This window comes from Hemitrygon akajei, chromosome 12 (assembly GCF_048418815.1).
Source record: "Hemitrygon akajei chromosome 12, sHemAka1.3, whole genome shotgun sequence".
Lineage (NCBI taxonomy): Eukaryota > Metazoa > Chordata > Chondrichthyes > Myliobatiformes > Dasyatidae > Hemitrygon > Hemitrygon akajei.
In genome coordinates, this window is record NC_133135.1 from 50871098 (window position 1) to 50883507 (window position 12410).

Sequence of the window (12410 nt, forward strand, 5' to 3'; positions counted from 1 at the left end):
ACCTGGATGGGTTTTCATGTCACTCGGAATATTTGTTTTGCTAACTGGAAAAGCGCTCAGTCTGTCTGGCTGGATAAATCAATTTAGGATGAAATTTTTTTCAGTTAAATGATCAAAGGCATTTTTATTTCCATTTAAGGAGTAAGGTCAGTTTTGTGAGATTTTTTGCTCCCCTTTCCAATGGTTGTGTTTATATATTTCCCTTCTGAATTCCTTTAACATTCTATATACACCTTTTACATTTTCTTTTTCACCCCACCGATTGCAGAGGGAAGGTATATTATCCTTGTTTATGTGTCACTAAATGGTTTTGGACAATGTATCGTAATAAAAAAATCTTTGCGGGTTAAGTACTTAGATCTTGCACAATTTGATGAAAATACCTTTCCCTAATACTGCATGCCTTTAGCAAGGAATTGTTTAATAAGTTGCAGGAATAGGTAAAATATATGTCTGGACTTAGCTCCAATCTTATTCACATTGGCACACAGGCAAAAACTGAATCGTTTGGTTAATGGAAGCATCCAGTGCATACAAAGCTATTTTTAGTAGTATAAAAACATGTTCGAATATAAAAGCAAGGAAATCATGCTGAGCCTTTATAAGACACTAGTCAGGCTGCACCTAAGAGTGTTGTCAACGGTTTTGGGCCCCATATCTCTGAAAGGATGTGTTGTCATTGGAGAGAGTCCAAAGAAGGATCATGAGGATGATCCCAGGAATGAAGGGGTTAACATATGAGAATGTTAGACAGCTTTGGTCCTGTACTCACTGGGATTTAGAAGAATGTGGGAGGATCTCATTGAAACCTACCAAATACTAAAAGGACAAGATAGGGTGGATGTGGAGAGGATGTTTCCTATGGTGGGGGTATCCAGAACTAGAAGGTACAGATTCAAAATTGAGTGGCGACCTGTTAGAACAGAGGTAAGGAGGTATTGTTTTAGCGAGAGAGTAGTAAATCTGTGGACTGCTCTGCCACAGACTGCAGTGGAGGCCAAGACTGTACGTATATTTAAGGTGGAAGTTTATTGTTTCCTGATCGGTCAGGGCATCAAAGGATATGGCGAGAAGGCAGGTGTATGGGGCTGAGTGGGATCCAAGATCCCAAAATCTTCTCTGTATCCCACTCTGTGGGATACAGAGAAGATTTACTAGAATGTTACCTGGGTTTCAGCACCTAAGTTACAGGGAAAGGTTAAACAAGTTAGGTCTTTATTTGTTGGAGTGTAGAAGGTTGAGGGGGGAACTTGATAGAGGTATTTAAAATAATGAGGGGGATAGATAGAGTTGACGTGGATAGGCTTTTTCCATTGAGAGTAGGGAGATTCAAACAAGAGGACATGATTTGAGAGTTAGGGGGCAAAAATTTAAGGGTAACACGAGGGGGAATTTCTTTACTCAGAGAGTGGTAGCTGTGTGGAACAAGCTTCCAGTAGAAGTGGTAGAGGCAGGTTCGGTATTGTCATTTAAATTAAAATTGGATAGGTATATGGACAGGAAAGGAATGGAGGGTTATGGGCTGAGTGAGGGCCAGTGGGACTAGGTGAGTGTAAGCGTCGGCATGGACTAGAAGGGCCGAGATGGCCTGTTTCCGTGCTGTAATTGTTATATGGTTATAAGATCAGCCATGATGAAATAGCGGAGCAAACTTGATGGGCTGAATGGCCTAAATCTGCTCATATGTCTTATGTTTTGTAAGTGTAATTTATCTTCAACCAAGAGTCAGAAAACATATATGTCTTAGTTATTTTTAAAAGGAAAAACAGAGAAGATCCATATTAAAACCTTTTGTGGTTAACTTTCACTGATTGTAGGTTCCCAGTCTAAGCCATAATACAGTTAACTCTTCCAAAACTATTTTGGAAAAATGTCACAGCAATGTTATCATCCTCAATGAACACCCTACCATCAGTGTTCTGGAGTCAACATTGACTAGTGTCTCTTCTGGACCAGCCACATGAATGTGGCCACAAGAGTAGGTCAGAGTCTGGGTATCTTGTGGCATGTGGTTCTTGACACTCCAAAGCCTTTTCCACCATCTACAAGGCACAAGTCAGGAGCATGATGCAATACTCTCCACTTGCCTGGATAAGTGCAGTGGCAACAACTCTTAAGAAGCTTGACACTTTCCAAGAAAAGCAACCCACTGAACTGGCACCTCATCAACCACTCTAAACATTCATTCCCTCCAACAACTTACAGTGGCAGTTGTGTCTACTGTCCATAAAACAGATCACAGTTACTTTCCCATGCTATTCCAATAGCCTGTCCCCAGAGAGACAAGGGCAGAACACCGGGCCCTCTGGTACTAAACTCACCCACAATAGGAAACATCCTTTACATATCCACTCTATCTAGACCTTTCAATATTTGATAGGTAACAATGAGAATCCCCCCCTTTCTTCTAACCTCCACTAAGTACAGGCCCACAGCCATCAAACACTCCTCAAATGTTAACCCTTTCATTCCCATAACCATTTTTGAGAGCCTCCTCTGGACCCTCTCCCAGTGGGCTGAGAAGTGGCAGATAGAGTTCAACCCGGAGAAGTGTGAGGTGGTACACTTTGGAAGGACAGACTCCAAGGCAGAGTACAAAGTAAATGGCAGGATACTTGGTAGTGTGGAGGAGCAGAGGGATCTCGGGGTACATGTCCACAGATTCCTGAAAGTTGTCTCACAGGTAGATAGGGTAGTTAAGAAAGCTTATGGAGTGTTAGCTTTCATAAGTCGAGGGATAGAGTTTAAGAGTCGTGGGGTAATGATGCAGCTCTATAAAACTCTGGTTAGGCCACACTTGGAGTACTGTGTCCAATTCTGGTCACCTCACTAAAGGAAGGATGTGGAAGCATTGGAAAGGGTACAGAGGAGATTTACTAGGTTACTGCCTGGTTTTGAGAGTATGGATTATGATCAGAGATTAAGGGAGCTAGGGCTTTACTCTCTGGTGAGAAGGAGGATGAGAGGAGACGTGATAGAGGTGTACAAGATATTAAGAAGAATAGATAGAGTGGACAGCCAGCACCTCTTCCCCAGGGCACCACTGCTCAATACAAGAGGACATGGCTTTAAGGTAAGGGGAGGGAAGTTCAAGGGGGATATTAGAGGAAAGGTTTTTACTCTGATAGTGGTTGGTGCATGGAATGCACTGCTTGAGTCAGTGGTGGAGGCAGATACACTAGTGAAATTTAAGAGACTACTATACAGGTATATAGAGGAATTTAAGGTGGAGGGTTATATGGGGGGCAGGGTTTAAGGGTCGGCACAACATTGTGGGCCAAATGGCCTGTACTGTGCTGTATTGTTCTTTTCTTAGATAAAAGGCCTAACACTGCTCATAATACTCTGTGTGGTTTCACCAATTCTTCATAAAGCATCAACATTATATCCTTGCTCTTATATACTAGTTCTCTTGAAACAAATGGTAACATTGCATTTGCCATTCCTACCATGATTCAACTTTCAAGTTAACATTTAGGAAATTCTACACATGGATACCCAAGTTCTATTACACATCTGATTATTACTTTTTTCTGTTTAGAATATAGTGTATATCTTTATTCCTTTGACCAAAGTACATGACCATATACTCCCCTACACTATATCCCATCTGCCACTTATTTGCCCATTCTCCCAATCTGTCTAAAGCCTTCTAAATACCTCCCGCTTCCTGATCACTACCTTCCCCTGCATCTACCTACCTCTGTATCATCCACAAACATAGAGCTCGGGGGGGTAGAGCTTAGGAGAACGATGGCGCCTAACGGCAACTCCTTTGCTTGCATTTTCGGAAACAGCTTTATTTCTATCGTTGACATCTCTTTTTTCCCTTTCAAGGTTCTTTTGAAGAACCGACCTGGAGTTACATGCTGACTTCAGCTCTTTGTGGAAATGGAAACTGCTCTCAGGGCTTTTTGATATGCCAAGGACGCGGCCTGGAAGGTAAGCGTGCCTTCAGGGTGCCGGATTTTCGTGGCTCTAGAGGCAGGCGGATTCAAGGCTGGTATCGCCACCTAATGTGTCGTGGGAGTACACTGAAGATTGAAAGCGGTGAACTGGCTGCTGGCAGCGTGCCCAGAGACCCAAGTTCTTTGGGCACAGAGCTGGGAAAAAGCAACACAAAAGACTTTTAACACCATAATTCAGCAAATTGTTTTGTTATGTCTCCCCTCTCACTGTGAAATGGGGACATCTCTTCTCCCTTATTAGGGAAAGGGAGAGCCTGTGGTATGTCAAATACCGGGTGACAGAGTAGTCTTTGCAAGTTTGTGTCTTTAGTGATGCTTTGCTGCATGCTGAGTGCTCGGTGGGGGGTGTGGTTGCTTTGCTGCTGCTTACATGTGGGAAGGGGAAGTTGGCTGGGATCTTTGGGTTCTAATATTTAACTGTCATTCATTCTTTGGGGTACTCCTCTGTTTTCATGGATGTTTGCAAGGAAAAAGAATTTCAGGATATATATTGTATACATCTCTCTGACATTAAATGTACCTATTGAAACTTGGCACAAAGCCATCAATCCATCATACAGGTAATTGACATATAACGTGAAAGAACCAGTCCCAACACCACTGGTCACGGCAGCCAACTAGAAAAGGCCCCCTTTACTTCCACTCTTTGCCTCCTGCCATTCAGCTAATCTATCCATGTTACTATCTTTCCTGTAATACGATAGGCTCCTATCTTGTCAAGCAGCCTCATGTGCAGCACCTTGTCAAAGGCAATCTGAAAATCCAAGTAAACAACATCCAATAACTATCCTTTGTCTATCCTGCTACTTCTTAAAAGAATTTCAAAACAGATTTGTCAGGCAAGATTTCCCCTTCAGAAAACAATGCTGACTTTGGCCTATTATATCATGTGCTCCAAGTACCCCCGAAATTTCATCCTTAGTAATGGATTCCACCATCTCCAAAAGCACTGAAATTAGAATAACTGGCTTATAATTTTCTTTCTTCTGCTTCTCTCCTTTCTTAAAGAGTGAAGTGACATTTACAATTTTCCAGTCCTCCGGAATGATTGAAGAATCTAGTGATTTTTGAAGGGTCATTAGCAATGTCTCTACTATCTCTTCAGCTACCTCTTTCAGAACTCTGTGGTGTAGTCCGTCCAGTCCAAGTGAATTATCTACATTCAGACCTTTCAGTTTCCCAAGCACCTTTTCCTTAGTAATAGCAATTACATTCACTTCTGTCCCCTGATACTATCAAATTTCTAACATACTGCTAGTGTCTTCCACATGAAGACTGACACAAAATACTTATTAAGATCGCCCATCGTTTTTTGTCCCCATTACTACCTCTCTAGTGTCATTTTCCAGCTCTCCAATATCAACTTTCACCTTTCTTTTACTCTTTATATATCTGAAAACACTTTGGTATCTGCTTTTATATAATTGGTCAGCTTATCTTCATATGTCATTTTTTTCTCTCCTTATGGCTTTTTAGTTGGCATCTGTTGGTTTTTAAAAGGTTGCCAATCATGGTACTTCACACTAATCATCCCTCATTGAGTTCCTCCAGTGCCTTTCTGTGCTGCTGCAGGAAAAAACAATGTTGATTGTCATATAATTTTGCTTCTCAAAGGCTGTTACCAGTGCTGGATTCACAAGACTCCATTCTCAGTCCTGATGAAGGGTCTCAGCGCAGAACATCAACTGTTTATTCTTTTCCATAGATGCTGCCTGGCTTGCTGAGTTCCTCCAGCATTTTGTGTGTTTAAATGTATGAGGGTTTCTCCCTTCAACATCCTCCCAGGGAGTAAGTTTCAAACCGTAATTTGCACTCACCAATTACACAAAGTATATTTACCTGATGTTGAAAGCTTTCCTCCTATCTGCTAACTGTATTTTGTGTATTGTTTACAAACATTTTATTATTTCCATGGATATAAACTTAAGTCATTAAAATGTATGACAGGAAGGATGGAACTGAGAATGGAGCCTTGAGGTAAAAGCCTTCAAGAAGCAAAATTACCTGACAATCAACATTGTCTTCCTCCTGCAGCAAAACACAAAGGTACTGGAGGAAGTCATTGAGTCAGATATCACCAACAGAGGGAATGCTCAGTTAATGATTTAGAATGACCTTTCATCTGGCCTGTCCATTTTTCTCTGTAGGTACTGCTGTATCTGCTGAGTTCTTCCAGCACCTTTGTGTGTTGCTCCAGTCTTGCAGCATCTGTAGTGATTCTTGTGTTGCCCTCTTCTTCCTGCCACTGAATGAACTTCGGATTTCACTTGCCATTCCTCTTTTTTTCCTATGCTTACTTACTTAAAACACAAGCAGGATTTGCCTTGTCAGAACCTGGAGGCTATTTAATCATTCAATAAGATTATGGCCAATCCAATCTTGGCGTCAACACTTTACTTTAAGTGAGCTTAAGGTAAAGGAACACTTAAGAGACAGTGATCATAATATGATAGAATTCACACTGCAGATTGAGAGGGAGAAGATAAAGTTAAATACAGGTATATCAGCATTACAGTGGTGTAAAGGGAATTGCATAGGCATGAGAAAGAAGCTAGCCAAAGTTGATTGGAAGGGGACACTAGCAGAGATGATGGCAGAACAGTGGTGGCTAGAATTTCTGGGGGCAATTTGGAAGGCACAGGCTACATACATCATAAACATGAAGAAGCATTCTAAAGGGGGTATGACACAACCACGTTTACTCTTTTCCATAGATGCTGCTGACCTACTGAGTTCCCCTATCATTTTGTGTGTATTACTTTGATTTCTAGTATCTGCAGGTATTCTCTTGCTTACATTTAAAAAGTGCCTGGATTTGTAATGGAGATGCCATAATCTGTAGAGCTACAGCCCTATTTTGGTAGGCTGGATTGCATTCAATAGCTTTCTCATCAAGCATAAATACAATGGGGCCAATGGCTTAGTGTAGTGCATGGCTTCTGTGTTTTAAAACGGTGTCACAATTATCCTACAGTAAAAACTGACCAAAAACAGGTATGCAGAAAAAACTGAACATCAGAAGCAATATCTGTACTGTGATGGGTGTCCCTGTAATATACACTATATTAAACCCTAAGCCTGAGCTAATGAGACTGCTGAACTGCAGATACCTCCAGGGCAGCCTAACATTGATTTCTTAACATAAAGACCACCAGATGCAATGTATGGTAAGTGTTGGGAGAGGTGACTGGAATTTCGTAAGTCATTTGTGTAAGTTGTTGGAAGGAACAGGCTTGCTCAACTTAAAAATCAACTATACATCTTATATCCTGGCTACGATTGGACAATACATACACCACAGTTTCCTAAATGGAACTTTACAGAAGAGATCTAGACATACAGTACATTCCCAAGTTGAATATGCAGAGTAGCCCAGTTCTTATTTCAGGCACAGCCTACTTTATTTCACAATTTTTGTTTTTGTTTTTACCAATTGAGAATACAGCATATTTATACTTTTTAATGAACATGGACACTCTCTCCAAAGTGAACAAAATAATAGTAAGGACTTAATTTTGGAAATCAGGATATATAAATCTGTTCAAGCTTAGTTTAGTACAATGTCAAGTTGTAAGAGCTGTAGAGCAAAACAACTGCATTGGAATGGCAAGGAGCCAGTTGAAGGTGCTTTACCTTCAAGGCTCCACCCTTTAAATAAAACAGTTGTGGTTTTTTTTTCCATGGCAACAGAGATTTGTATCCATCACAAACAACATGCGATAACAAAATATCCTCAAACTTGTTTTGGAACCAGAACTGGGTGGAAAAGCTGAATGTGTGTTCCAAGGTTACAAAACTTAACAGTAAGTAAATACCAATTCAGATTAAGGGCTTGTATCCCACAATTAAACAAAGTCAGTACAAAAAAAATATGCACTCACATCTATGCTGGATTTAAGTTCTGTTCTGTAAATCCAATCTCACCTCAATTTACCTGGGGGATATTCTATGCAAATGAATTTATAACTTCATTTTGGATAGTAGATTACTGTACCTGAATTGCAGAGGTTTGTCCATTCAAGTGTATAACTGGAACCTGGCTGGTATTGGTAAACTTTTATTCTTATTGGAAAGATCTTCTGACTTTGCTTGACTCCTCACAAACATTTCTTGCATGGCTTTAATCACACTAAGTTCAATGCTGACAATGTTCGTTCATAAAACTAGCTCTAAGACAGACAGGGTAATTAAGCTATTTTATCATTTCCTATATATCAATTAACTTACACATCTCGGTTTAGTCTGTGTGTCCACTTTCTTATTTGAGGGAAGGCAATGAAGGAATCTCAAAATAAGAATGAAGAATAAAATATGAACTCATCTTCTCATTTTTTCCATCTCCAGCAGTCATTCAAGCAGTGTTTTAACTCTTTTACTAAACCCTGATAGAGGATTTTTGATACTCTAATGGATAAATGGCATGCCTTGTTTAGTGATATTATGTCTTTGCTGGGTTAGTAAGGTCAGAACTGAACACTATATTTACTCTACCTATCTTGAATTAGGTATGGGAAGTTCAATTAGTGCTCCTATTATTGATTAACAGCCATAGCAGTTGCTTGAGGGCATCTCCATAACTCCATGGTCCTGCATGATTAGCTAGGTTAGCCAGCTTTGGTTTTGAAAAACAGCCATTTGGAAAAATACAAATGGGAAAGCAACACTTGTGGAAACAGATCTTAGCATCATTAGCTGAGTAGCAATGATGAACAGTTCATTAAAAAGGTATCTTCCAATTCTGTCTAATACTTATATAATCAAATACAATTAGAGTGTATCTGTGCAGTTTAAATATATGTTTAACCCATTTAAGCAAAATAATTCATGTTATAACAAAAGTAGCATACAGTGAGGAATTTTGCATTGATGAATATCCAACATATAATTTTAGAGCCAACATTTACATCAAAATGAAAAATAAAATGCTAAGATATGATACGTGATGCACGACTCTTAACCTGTCATTTCTTGCCAAGAATACCAATTAGGGTACAGAATTTCTACCTGTAAAAAGTACTCAATGCATCACAGATTTGTAAATCAGGTATTCAATAATACCAATCCGATGGACAGCAAACTTTATAATCTTGGCACCAAGCTGTGTAAAGAATAACTCCTGCTGAATAACTGAACAGAGTTGGAAGGTAGTTTGTGCTGTGAGTTTAGATGGTTTCAGAAAGCATAAATGTCACTTGGGGGCTTCAATAGCAGTCTGAGATAGTTTTATCCCATCTGGCTGGATTGGATAAAATCTTAAAGCATTTGAGACAAATCAGTGCTCCAAAGGAATACTTAAAAAAAATATATCAGGTTTTCCATAGCTCAGTGTTTCCCAGTTTACATAACTGCTAATCCAAGATGTTAACTTCAGTAGTTTTTCATGATTGGGCTTTGGTTGAATACAAGACAAAAAATACGAATGCTCTGTGATGAAGTACTGGCAAAAGAAGCAAAAGGTAAAGAAGTTTATTTCATCTTAGTCTGGAACTTCCAGAATAAAATTAAATAAATTAACTCTAGCAGTAATGCAAGTTTTTTCCTGCTTCACTACAAAGGTCTCCAGCAATGATGTTGTGGTGAACTAGATATACCTGTCTGACTGCTCCTGTGGCTCCTCCCACAGACCCTGCTGACTGCTCCTGTGGCTCCTCCCACAGACCCCTGTATAAAGGAGACTGTGGGCTGCTGCTCTCCCTCATTTTCCCCAGGATGTAGTGTTGTTTATTCTTCCAGTCAATAAAAGCCGATAACTCGCTTCCTAAGTCTCAGCGTGAGTTATTGATGGTGCATCAGATGTGGACCTGATCTGGCAATGATATCTTCCACCCTGCCCTGGGCTGCTAGTTGCCTCTCTGCTGGACCAATGGGGGTCCTACAGGGGGCCACAGGAATCATCACAGACTTCCCAACTGACAGACTTGCAACCTGCCCACTCAACCCATGATAGGCTAAACCTGATGAAAGACGTATTCAAATTAATGGGAGACACCTACTGCTTGGGGAAAGAGAAGCAGAGCTTGCTTGCTTGTTTGCTTGCTTGCTTGCTTATTTATTTATTTGTTTGTTTGTTTGTTTGATTGTTTGTTTGTTTATATTTATTGCGATACAGTGCAGAATAGGCCTTTTCAGCCATTTGATCTGCATTGCCCAGCAACCCCCAATTTAACCCTAGCCTAATCACAGAACAACTTACAATGACCAATTAACATACCAACCGTACATCTTTGAAATGTGGAAGGAAAACAGAGTACCCAGAGGAAACCCATGCGGTCACAGAGAGAACATACAGACTCCTTACAGGCAGTGGGAGCAATTCAACCTGGGTCACTGGCATTGTGTTAACCAGTACGCTACCCTGCCAACCTTTATTTATTTCACATAGCCTCAAAGTTTACAACTGATTTTTAGTGTGTGAGGGAAATATCTTTAAAATGCTGTGTAAATTTATATATTTAAAAATATTGATGTCAAATATACATGTAAAATTAGTCAGTTGCATCATGGGTACCAGCTTCCATGATATCCAACAATTCTTCAAAGAGCGGTGCCTTAGAAAGGCGGCATCCATTATTAAGGATTCCCATCACACAGGACATACTCCTTCCTCATTGTTACCATCAAGAAAGGAGGTACAGAAACTGGAAGGGCACACACTCAGTGATTCAGGAACAGCTTGTTCCCTTCTGCCATCCAATTTCTGAATGGACATTGAACCTATGAACACTACCTCACTTTAATTTTTAATTATGTTTTTGCACTATTTTTAATCTTATATATATATATATATACACACACACACACTTACTGTAATTGATTTACTTAATTATTTTCTCTATATTATCATGTACTGCTGCTGCTAAGTTAACAGATTTCATGACATGCACCGGTGATATTAAACCTGATTCTGATTTTTAACTGTTTTAAATTTATCAATTGATCCAATGTGTTATTGGACACATTGGAAAGCCAACAACATTGACAAAAAATAACTGCTCCACTAATGGTTCCAACTTTGATAGGCAGTGAGCCATAGGAGTAAGGCCTCACTACCTTTCAAAGCCATTTTGTGATTTGCAGTGGGCTATGCTGCAGTTGACCACATTGAAGCACTGGGAAACAAGCTCTTACTGCAAGACATCTCACTCCTGAGGCAATCTCTACATGAAAAAAAACAACTGCAGAGACCCATCATGTCAGGTCTTTTCAGTATAAGCAAATACCCTAATAATGAATTACAGGAAGCAGATGGGCATCCTGGTTAGTACTCAAAGTTGCTTCAAAATGCTAGTATACATTTAGGGCTCAGGACATTTATGCATGTCAAAAGGACTCCAAAAATTAAATATAACATAAAAAAGCTTTACTGCATTTAAGGTTTTTAACTTATGGGATAGATTTATCAACATGTGCAGAAAGTGCTGACACAGGGACTGCATTCCATTAGGAAAATATTAGATTTGGGGGAAAAAAACTCATAGGCTTTGAGAAAAAGAAAGTTGGAAATAAGGCAGGATATTCTGAAATGAATAGCTAAATGAAGGAGAATTATATATTTCTGCTATCATATTTGCATGTCTTCTCATTTAGTTATCCAATTTCTACTGCCAGTTATTATAATAACAAAGCATTGATACCTGAACTCTGGCGCAAGTGCACTATAACTGTGACAATATGGATGTGTGCTAAGCCTGAACCGGCTATTTCACATTAGGTTGCTAATTTAAATATTATTATTGTGATTCAAACACACAGGAAATGACTCACCGTAAGATCACAAATATTATGAGATGAAATTTCACAAACATCTTTTAAAGACTACAGTCCGTTTTTGAAATTGTCCTCTTATTTTATTCTGCCTCAATCACAATCCAGTTTTTTCTTGTTCTCACAATCTCACTGCCAAACTCTGTCACAACGTGATACGGAGCTAAGAAACAGTCCAGTGAGGGGACATGAAGGGCAGCTTCACAAAATGGCGGAACTCCTCCATAACAAGGGTGTCTCTCTCTCTCTCTCTCTCTCTCTCTCTCTCTCTCTCTCTCTCTCTCTCTCTCTCTCTCTCTCTCTCTCTCTCTCTCTCTCTCTCTCTCTCTCTCTCTCTCTCTCTCTCTCTCTCTCTCTCTCTCTCTCTCTCTCTCTCTCTCTCTCTCTCTCTCTCTCTCTCTCTCTCTCCCTCCCTCCCTCCCTCCCTCCCTCCCTCCCTCCCTCCCTCCCTCCCCCCCTCCCTCCCTCCCTCCCTCCCTCCCTCTCTCAGGGAAGTAGAGATTCAGAGGGAAATCATAGAGCTTGGAACTTTGGCATTTATTATTGAACACTGAAAAATTCAAGGTAATCAAACAAAGTCAATATGATTTGGAAAAAGAGAAATTATATTTGACTGGTTTATTGGAGTTCTTTGAAAAAGTACCACGTGTTATGGATCTAGGGAATTGGTGAATATAT

The 12410-nt window shown here is 39.9% G+C and overlaps 1 protein-coding gene and 1 long non-coding RNA gene across 8 annotated transcripts in view; one reads left to right on the forward strand and one right to left on the reverse strand.

The window, feature by feature from the left end:
* fggy (FGGY carbohydrate kinase domain containing) overlaps window positions 1–12410 on the reverse strand; it is a 311433-nt gene that overhangs the window by 164776 nt on the left and 134247 nt on the right. The window lies entirely within an intron of this gene.
* LOC140737001 (uncharacterized) overlaps window positions 7718–12410 on the forward strand; it is a 63161-nt gene continuing 58468 nt past the window's right edge. For both annotated transcript variants that reach the window (XR_012101047.1, XR_012101046.1), the window contains exon 1: window positions 7718–7771. This is a non-coding gene — a long non-coding RNA (uncharacterized lncRNA). The remainder of the gene's footprint in view (window positions 7772–12410) is intronic.